The sequence below is a fragment of the Arachis ipaensis genome, chromosome B8 (assembly GCF_059453495.1).
Source record: "Arachis ipaensis isolate K30076 ecotype BB chromosome B8, ASM5945349v1, whole genome shotgun sequence".
Lineage (NCBI taxonomy): Eukaryota > Viridiplantae > Streptophyta > Magnoliopsida > Fabales > Fabaceae > Arachis > Arachis ipaensis.
In genome coordinates, this window is record NC_142443.1 from 78,706,456 (window position 1) to 78,717,548 (window position 11,093).

Genomic DNA, 11,093 nt, shown 5'->3' on the forward strand with positions numbered 1-11,093 from the left:
CATTCAGAGGTAGTTTCCAAGAAGACCCCAATCAACATCTCACCACCTTCCTAAGGATATGTGATACTGTGAAGTCTAATGGTGTTCATCCTGACACCTATAGACTGCTTCTGTTCCCCTTTTCACTCAAGGACAAAGCATCTAAATGGCTAGAATCCTTCCCGAAGGAGAGTTTAACAACATGGGAAGATGTAGTAAACAAATTTTTGGCGAGATTCTATCCTCCTCAAAGAATCAACAGGTTGAGAGCTGAGGTACAAACCTTCAGGCAATAAGATGGTGAAACTCTCTATGAAGCATGGGAGAGATTTAAGGACTTAACAAGAAGATGCCCGCCAGACATGTTCAATGAATGGGTGCAGTTAGGCATCTTCTATGAGGGTCTTTCTTATGAATCAAAGAAGGCAGTAGACCACTCATCCGGAGGATCTCTGAACAAGAAGAAGACCATTGAAGAAGCCATAGATGTCATCGAGACTGTAGCTGAGAATGACTACTTCTATGCTTCTGAAATCGGCAACACTCGAGGAGTAATGGAGCTAAATAACATGGATGCGCTGCTGGCTCAAAACAAGATGATCACCAAGCAGCTGGCTGACCTTACCAAGAAGATGGAAAGAAACCAAGTTACAGTAGTCACCACCTCATCAGCAGCTCAAGAAGGAGTGAATGCAGAGGAAGAGGGTGACCAGGAACAAGCCAACTACATTGGAAACTCAGCTAGGCAAACCCATGATCTATACTCCAAAACTTATAATCCTAGTTGGAAGAACCACCTAAACTTTGGGTGGGGAAATCAACAAGACCAAGGCCAAGATCAGAGACGTCACAACCCCAACAATAATACAACTCACCAACATCCCACACAGAGATCATATCAACACTCACCCAACAATACCTCTCAACATCCATATCAAAACCAAAATGGCCATTCTCGCCCCTCCAACCTCAACTCACCATCACCATCCAAAGATAGACTCTCCAGAATTGAGACTCTACTTGAAGGTATATGCAAGGAAATCCAAGACAACAAAGTGTTCAAGGATGAGGTGCGAGCTAATATTAAAAACCAGGGAGACACCATCAAGAGGCTTGAATTTCAAGTGGGATACCTCTCTAAGAAGATTCCTAAACCTACTGATAGCTTCCCAAGTGACACAGAGAAAAATCCGAGAGGTGAAGCAAAGAAAGTAAGATGGGAAGAATGCAAGGTGGTCACCTTAAATGATGAGGGGAGTGAAAAAAAACTGAACAAACCCTTAGAACACTCTCAAGATATTTCAGTAGAGAAGCAAGAAGAGGGTGACCAAGGAATCAACTCCACACAGAAGAAAGGGTTAAGGGAAAAGGAGATTCTGAACCCAGATGCACCTTTTGCCCATAGACTCAAGGGTGGTGTAGAAAAGAAAGTGTACTCAAAGTTCCTCGACATGTTTGCATCTCTCCATGTAAACATACCATTCATCAAGGCTCTCCAACAAATGCCCTCATACACTAAATGTATGAAGGAGCTGCTGACCAAGAAAAGTTCACTAAAGGGAGGACAAACAATATTGATGAATAAGGAGTGCAGTGCTCTCATTCAAACAGAGTTGCCTACAAAAAGGAAGGATCCAGGGAGTTTTCGCATCCCTTATGTTATAGGAGAAACAGTAATTGATAAAGGACTCTATGACCTAGGAGCAAGCATCAACTTAATGCCTTTATCCCTCATGAAGAAGCTTCAGATCAATGAGCTAAGGCCCACAGACGTAGTCATCAAGCTGGCTGACAAAACTCAAAAATAAGCAGTAGGAGTGGTTGAAAATGTGTTGGTAAAGGTTGGGAACTACTTACTTCCCACAGACTTTGTCATCTTGGAGATGAAAGAGAGTTACCTCCATTTAATCATATTGGGAAGGCCATTCCTGGCCACAGCCAGAGCACACATAGATGTAGAGCGAGGAGAGTTAATACTGAGGATACATGATGAACAACTCACCTTCAATGTCTTCAGACCCTCACAAGAAGCAGATCAAGAAAATAAGGAATCAATGGGAGATCACAATAAGGCACTGGTGGAAGAAACAAGCACTGAAACACAAACAATACTCTTGGGAATCCCTTTAGTTGACAAACAATACAGTCAGAAGGTACAACAGCTAAAGGAAACCCAAGAGGTGCTAAACCCACCAGAGTCATATGAGACTAGCAACAAAGTTTCCCTGGAAAAAGAGGCCACAAGGAGCAGGATAGCAGTAAAAGAAACATGGAAGAAGGCTGCAAGGGGATGGAGGAACAAGAAGATTCCTACAGAGGATTTCTCCCCAGGGGACAAAGTAATCTCTGCTCATTTCCCAGCTATTCCACCTTATCTACCCACCATTCCATCTCAGCTACCTAAAGTCTATACCATCAGCAGAATTCTCTCCTTGGAACATGTGGAGATTCTTAATGAAGCCAACAGAGATAGATTCACTGCGAGAGGGGAAGATTTGAAGCATTACCAACCACCCTAACAAAAGCAAAATGTCAAGCTAATGATGCTAAAGAAGCGCTTCATGGGAGGCAACCCATGTTTTATATCCTTTCAGTTTTTCTTTTTAGGATGATTAAAGTAGTTAATAAAGCAAGGTTCATGAATTTCAAATCAACTCTGACAAACACTTAGATGAATCCTTATATGCAACATATAGTGAACAACAAGTTTGGTGTTCCAGGCATACTAAGAGGACAAGAACACAATTCACTTTGTGTTACTCTTAGAGCTTTAATCAACTCTTTTTACACCACATGGTCACAAACTAAGTTTGGTGTCACCAATGTTGCATATATGAACAATTAATCAGCCAGTTGGGTTGTATTCATGAATAGCACTTAGTTATTTAAAAACAAAAATTATTAAAAGTAGTTATTCCACTTTCTAATTTTACCGCCTAATGAGCGGATATTTTATACGCTTTTTGGGGGTTTTTTCATGTAGTTTTTAGTAGGATCTAGCTACTTTTTAGTATATTTTTCTTAGTTTTTATGCAAAAATCACATTTCTGGACTTTACAATGAGTTTGTTTGTTTTTCTGTGATTTCAGGTATTTTCTGGCTGAAATTGAGGGACCTGAGCAAAAATCTGATTCAGAGGCTGAAAAAGGACTGCATATGCTGTTGGATTCTGACCTCCCTGCACTCGAAATAGATATTCTAGAGCTACAGAAACCCAATTGGTGCGCTCTCAATTGCGTTGGAAAGTAGACATCCAGGGCTTTCCAGCAATATATAATAGTCCATACTTTGCCCAATCTTTGACGATGCAAATTGGCGTTTAACGCCAAGTCTTTACCCTATTCTGGCGTTAAACGCCAGAAACAGGTTGCAAACCAGAGTTAAACGCCAGAAACAGGCTACAACCTGGCGTTTAGGTCCAAAAAGTCTCTACACATGGAAGCTTCAATGCTCAGCCCAAGCACATACCAAGTGGGCCCCAGAAGTGGATTTCTGCACTATCTATCTTAGTCTACTTCATTTCTGTAAACCTAGGTCACTAGCTTAGTATAAAAACTACTTTTAGAGATTTATTTTGCATCTGATGACATTTTCACATTTTACATTGTATCTCTACAGCATGAGTCTCTAAACTCCATGATTGGGGGGTGAGGAGCTCTGCTGTGTATCGATGAATTAATGCAATTACTTCTATTTCCTATTCAATACGCTTGTTTCTGTTCAAAGATATTCACTTGTACCTAACCGTGAAGAATGTGATTATCTGTGACACTCATCATCATTCTCAACCTATGAACACGTGCTTGACAACTACTTACATTCTATCTGTAATAGCTTGAGTGTATATCTCTTGGGCTCCTGGTCCAGGAGTTTGATTGTCTCTCCTGACAAAAGAGCGTTCAAATCCGTTAATCCAGAGTCTTCGTGGTAAAAGCTAGAATCAATTGGCAGCATCCCTGAGATCCAGAATGTCTAAACCTTGTCTGTGGTATTCTGAGTAGGATCCGGGAAGGGATGACTGTGACGAGCTTCAAACTCACAAGTATTAGGCGTAGTGACAGACGCAAAAGGATCAATGGATCTTATTCCAACACAAGTGAGAACCGACAGATGATTAGCCATGTACATGGACCCTTTTCACTGAGAGGACAGATGATAGCCATTGACAATGGTGATCCACCAACATACAGCTTGCCATGGAAGGAGCCTTGCGTCTGTGAAGAAGAAGATGGGAGGAAAGCAGAGATTCAGAAGACGAAGCATCTCCAAAACCTCAATCTGTTCTCAATTACTGCATAACAAGTATTATTTATTTCATGTTCTTTTACTTTTTGCAATTAAAACTAAGAATCATTACTGGTATCCTGACTAAGAATTACAAAATAACCATAGCTTGCTTCAAGCCAACAATCTCCGTGGGATCGACCCTTACTCACGTAAGGTATTACTTGGACGACCCAGTGCACTTGCTGGTTAGTTGTGCGGAATTGCAAAAGTGTGATTGTGATTTCGTGCATCAAGTTTTTGGCGCCGTTGCGGGGATTGTTCGAGTTTGGACAACTGACGGTTTATTTTGTTGCTTAGATTAGGAAAAATTTTTCTTTTTGGTTTAGAGTCTTCTATTATTGTTTTTGGTTAAAATTTTAAAATCCTTATTTTATTTTTCTAAATTATTTTCAAAAATTTTCAAAAACCAATAACTTCATGATTTAGTCTTCTGTTTGAGTTTAGTTTCGTATTTTAAGTTTGGTGCCAATTGTATAAGTTTATTTTTCTTTCATTTTTTTCGAATTATTAGTGCTTAGAGTACAAAATTTTTAAGTTTGGTGTCCTTTGTGTTTCTGTTTTCTTAAAAATTTTTCAAAAGTTGTTCTTAGTGTTCATCGTGATATTCAAAGTTTTCCTGTTTGTTTCCTTTGTTTTGATCTAAAAATTTAAGTTTGGTGTCATTTTTACTATTTTTCTCTTTCTTCATTAAATTCAAAAATATCTTTTCTCTTTATTTTAATCGATTTTCGAATTCTCCTTTAAAAAAAATTCAGATTTTTATTTTAAATTTTTTTTATTCTATCTTATCTTAGTTTTGAAATTTCAAAATTCAAAATCGTTTTCAAAAATCATATCCAAAGTTTTTCAAATATTCTTAATTAAGTAATTATTTTAGTTTTTAATTTATTTTTCTCTTACTTTTCGAAATCTATATTTTAATTTCTAATTACTTTATTTTATTTTAATTTTTTATTCATTTTTTTTAAATAAAATAAAAATAAAAATATATTTTATTTGTAATTCATATCAATTCCCTTTTCTCCATCATGGACTTAAGTAGAAATGAATAGTCCAGAAGGACTCTGGGGTCATATGCTAACCCCATTACTACTGCATATGGGAGTAGCATCTGTATACCTCCCATCAAAGCAAGCAGTTTTGAGCTAAATCCTCAGCTCATTGTTGCCAGTATTTCGGTCTTCTGCAGGAAGAACCTACTGAGTTTCTGGCATAGTTCTTGCAAATTGCTGACACAGTACGTGACAAGGAAGTAGATCAGGATATCTATAGATTATTACTGTTTCCCTTTGCTATAAAAGATCAAGCTAAAAGGTGGTTAAATAACCAACCTACAGCAAGCATAAGAACATGAAAACAGTTATCAGACAAATTCCTGAATCAATATTTCCCTCCAAAAAGGATGACACAACTAAGGCTGGACATCCAAGGCTTTAAACAAGAGGATGATGAATCCCTTTATAACGCCTAGGAGAGGTACAAAGGGATGCTAAGGAAATACCCCTCTGAAATGTTTTCAGAGTGGGTACAATTAGACATCTTCTACTACGGGCTTACAGAAAAAGCTCAGATATCCCTAGACCACTCAGCTGGTGGATCTATGCACATGAGAAAGACTATTGAAGAGGCTCAAGAGCTTATCAATATAGTTGCTAGAAATCAGCATCTGTACATAAGTAATGAGTCCTCCATGAAAGAAGAAGCTAAGGCATTATTAACTGACTTTAGTCCTTAGGAACAAGTTGCTGAACTCAATCAGCAACTATCTTCTATAATAAGGCAGTTAGCAGAATTTAAGGAGATGCTACAGAAACAAAAATTGCTAACAAGGATATGGAATCACAATTGAATCAGATAAAACAGCAGTTATCAAAACAGATAACAGAGGAGTGCCAAGCAGTTCAATTAAGGAGTGGAAAAATATTAAATATCTCAACTCAAAGCAGCAGAAAGCCAAGAAAGGAACAACTGACAGAGGATGAGCAACCTGTTACCCAAAATCCCTCTGAGGACAGTAAGAGCCCATAGAGGAATAAGTCTGGCGTTCAAACGCCTGAAAATGGTGAAAAACTGGCGTTAAACGCCCAATCCATGTCCAGTTTTGGCGTTCAAACGCTAGAAAATGGTAGAAATCTGGCGTTAAACGCCCAATCCACATCCAATCTTGGTGTTCAAATGCCAATGAGGGATCAGACACCTGCAAGTGCTGATAATAACTCCCTCAAGTAGGCTTCTCAACCTGCCTCTATAGGAAATAAACATGCAGCAACTAAGGTTGAAGAATATAAAGCCAAGATGCCTTATCCTCAGAAACTCCGCCAAGCGAAACAGGATAAACAATTTGCCCGCTTTGTAGACTATTTCAGGACTCTTGAAATAAAGATTCCGTTTGCAGAGGCACTTGAGCAAATACCCTCTTATGCTAAGTTCATGAAAGAGATCTTAAGTCATATGAAGGATTGGAGAGAAACAGAAAAAGTTTTTCTCACTGAAGAATGTAGTGCAGTCATCCTAACAAGCTTACTAGAAAAGCTTAAGGATCCCAGAAGCTTTATGATACCATGCACATTAGAGGGTACTTGTACCAAGACAGCTCTATGTGACCTTGGGGCAAGTATCAATCTAATCCCTGCATCCACTATCAGAAAGCTTGGCTTGACTGAAGAGGTCAAACCAACCCGAATATATCTTCAACTTGCTTATGGCTCCATCAAATATCCATCAGGCATAATTGAGGACATGATTGTCAAGGTTGGGCCATTTGCCTTTCCCACTGACTTTGTAGTGCTGGAAATGGAGGAGCACAAGAGTGCAACTCTCATTCTAGGAAGACCTTTCCTAGCAACTGGACGAACCCTCATTGATGTCCAAAAAGGGGAAGTGACCTTGAGAGTCAATGAGGATGAGTTCTGGCTGAATACTGTTAAGGCAATAAAGCATCCAGACACATCAAAAGACTGCATGCGTGTTGATATTATTGACTCCCTGGTAGAGGAGATCAACATGGCTGAGAGTCTCGAATCAGAGCTAGAGGACATCTTTAAAGATGTTCAGCCTGATCTGGAGGAATCAGAGGAAATAAAAGAGCCTCTGAAAATTCCTCAAGAAGAGGAGAAACTTCCTAAACCTGAGCTCAAACCACTACCACCATCCCTGAAATATGCATTTCTGGGAGAAGGTGACACTTTTCCGGTGATCATAAGCTCTGCTTTAAATCCACAGGAAGAGAAAGCACTACTTCAAGTGCTAAGGACACACAAGACAGCTCTTGGGTGGTCCATAAGTGACCTTAAGGGCATAAGCTCAGCTAGATACATGCACAAGATCCTATTGGAGGATGATGCTAAGCCAGTGGTTTAACCACAGAGGCGGCTAAATCCAGCCATAAAAGAGGTGGTGTAGAAAGAGGTCACCAAGTTACTGGAGGCTGGGATTATTTATCCTATTTTTGATAGCCCCTGGGTAATCCCTGTCCATGTTGTCCCCAAGAAGGGAGGCATGACAGTGGTTCATAATGAAAAGAATGAACTGGTTCCTACAAGAACAGTTACAGGGTGGCGTATGTGTATTGATTACACAAGGCTCAATACAGCCACCAGGAAGGATCACTTTCCTTTACCATTCATAGACCAGATGCTAGAGGGACTAACAGGTCATGAATATTACTGCTTTTTGGATGGCTATTCAGGTTATAACTAAATTGCAGTAGATCCTCAGGACCAAGAGAAAACAACATTCACATGTCCTTCTGGAGTGTTTGCCTACAGAAGGATACCTTTTGGTCTGTGCAATGCACCTGCAACCTTTCAGAGGTGCATGCTGATTGATATTTTGGAAAACGAATTCCAACACCCAAAACTCACCGGCAAGTGTACCGGGTTGCATCAAGAAGTAATAACTCACATGAGTGAGGTCGATCCCACAGGGATTGAAGGATTGGGCAATTTTAGTTTAGTGATTGATTTAGTGAAGTGAATCAAGTGTTGATTTGAGTGATTTGTATCCAACAGAAGCTAAATTGCATGAAATATAAAGGGAGAGGGTTAATTGACAAGAATTTAAAGTGCAGAAGAATTAAAAGAGCTGAATCTTAAAGTGCAAGTAATATAAATTGCAGAAACTTAGATTGCAAGAAACGTAAATAACTGAAACTTAAAGTGCAAGAAATGTAAATGACTTGAATCATAAAAGGATTTGGGATTTGGGATTGCAGAAATTAAACAAAAAAAAGTAAATGACAATCAGTAAAGAAATAGAAGAAGAATTAAGATGCAGTAGATTTAAACAAGGAAAGGAAAATTACTTTGAAAACCAAACAGAAAGTAGAATGCAGCTCAATTGCAATAACTAAAGGGAAATTGAAGATCTCAGGGGTGGAGGAGACTAGAAAACAAGTCTAGATCTCAAATCCTTCCTTGATCTAATAAGAATAATTGCTAAAGAAATGGAAGAGTAAATTGCAGAAGAAGTAGAAAATGAAAGCAGTAAATAGAATTTGGATTCAAATCACAGTTTCTAGAATTATGCAGAAAACAAACAAAGGGATCTCAAGGTGAGATTGAAACAGAATTTCTTCAATTCTCCACCCAAGATCTAAAATAAGAAGTAAAGAGTGCAGAATCAAGAACAAGGAAGAAGAGAGATCAATTCTCCCTCCCAATTCTCAGAGATCCAAAATCCAAAAAAAAACTCTCCCAATTACTAGTGAAAATTCTAAAAGAAGAAAAAGGTTCTTTTCTAAATCAAACTAGCTTCTATTTATACACTTCCTATTTTTGGATTTTTGAATTTGGAGTGGGACTTTTAATTTGGTGAAGAATTGAAATTAAATTGAATTTTGGTTCAATTGTGCCCCATGGGTGTTTGCTCCCAGTAGTGTGCTCTGCTCCTGGTGAGAGCGCAGCATTGTGGCTTGTGTCCTTGGCCCTTTGTAGCGTGCCAAACTTGTGTGCATCAGGGTAGCGCTCTGCTCTCCTTGAGAGCACAGAATCATGCTGCCTTGGGGCTTGTCTTGCACGCACCAAGCTCCTGGGCCGTGTCAAGCTGTGCGTGTCATGCCTCCCTGGCCGTGTCACACTCGCGCTTCATGCATCAAGGAGTAAGGAGAGTAGCGCTCAGCTCTTGGTAAGAGTGCAGCACTCCTTTTGCTTAGGTGAGGTCCCAAGTTCGAAACCCTGGGGAGGCATTGCTAGCCCTTTTTGTTTTATTTTCCTTGGTGAGTAGCGCTTCATTCCTTTCCTTAGGTGCTTGGTTCGATCCTTGGAGGTTGCATTTCAGCTAGGGGTGTTCATAAAAAAACCAAAATGTGGTTAACCGGTTAAAAAACCATAACCACATTTTGGTTAACCAGTTTAATAAAACAATTTTAAAAACCATATCCATATTTTTTAGAATTGGTTAACCAAAACCAAATTAAAAAAACCGGTTTTTAACCGGTTAACCAAAACCAAATTAAAAACCGATTTTTATTTTAAAAACCGGTTTTGAATTTCACTAACCGGTTAATAACCAGTTTCATCATATAAAACCAATTTGGTTAATTAACCAATACTATATTTTTGGTTAACCAAAAAACTGGTTTGGTTTTTGGATTAACCAAACCATGAACACCCCTAATTTCAGCCAAGTTTGGCTTAATTCCTTGGAGAGTAGCGCTTCCTCACTCCCCCTTGCTTATGAGTTCGAACCTTGTGGCAAGCATTGGCAAGCTTTTCTCTTTGGATTTATTTTGGATGGAGCCCGATAATGCTCTTGACAAGAGCAGAGCATTATGCTTCTCCCCCTTCTTCCTTAGTTTATTATAATGCTCAGCTCTCAAGGAGAGCGTAGCATCCAAGCCTTGCTTCCTTGGTTCATTATTGTGCTTCCTTGGAGAGCACTGAGCTCTTGGGGAGAGCGCTGTGGCTTTCCTTCTTCAATGTGCCACGCTTCCTTGTTTCTTTTGCCACACTTTTCTCTTCCTTGGGCAACGCTTCTTAGGCTATGCTTTCTTGTTTTCTTCTTTTCTTCACCTACAAGTAATCAAAACAACTAATCAAAGTATCACCAAATTCACAAGGTTTATAAATCATCTAAAAATCAATTAAATTTAGCTTAAACCTCATGATTTAGTATAAATTAAAGGGTGGTTGATTGATTTAATGAAACCATGCAAATCCACTCCAAATTACTAACTTATAATGCAAGAAAGTGCATAAAACTTAATGAAACAAGTGAAAAATTGCTAAAAAATTAGCACAAGATGACTTGTCATCACAACACCAAACTTAAAACTTGCTTGTCCCCAAGCAAGCAATAAACATAAGAGAAATTAAGATGGAATAGAGAAGTATGCATGTCCTTATTTGGCAGATAGTTGAACTTGGTTCATGGGGTTTTATGTAGATCAATGGTGGCTCATTTATTACTTGCTGCTAAATAAACAATGTTTCCTCTAGGGTTCACTAAAGTTGCTGCTATAATGCCTTTCTTTCTGCTTACTTCCCTTGTTAGCTTTTTCCTTCTTTCTTTTGCTTAGAGAGCTTATTACTTATTGAAGGCTTGGTGGCAAATGTTGCAGCAGCCTTTGGCTTAATTGTACTCAACATTCCTTTACCACAGACACATGGCTCACTTTTTTTTTTCTAGGATCATTGGTGCCCAGCATCTCTTTGGATAACTAAGTGTTTTATAGCTAGGTTGCTCTTTATTGTGGACTTTCAGTTGGAAATCCCAAATCAGTTGATCTAAGTTGCCAAGTTTTGAAATACTCCTTAGAACTTACTTGTCCAAGCATATCCTAGTACAAAAACACCACAGGCATGTGTCCTAGGGTCCAAGCTATTGGT

The 11,093-nt window shown here is 38.9% G+C and overlaps 1 non-coding gene across 1 annotated transcript; it reads right to left on the reverse strand.

Moving 5' to 3' along the window:
• Positions 1 to 239: 239 nt before the first annotated feature.
• Positions 240 to 343, reverse strand: LOC148548550 (small nucleolar RNA R71). The gene has a single exon (XR_015897243.1). It is a non-coding gene; the product is annotated as a small nucleolar RNA R71 (small nucleolar RNA).
• Positions 344 to 11,093: the final 10,750 nt, after the last annotated feature.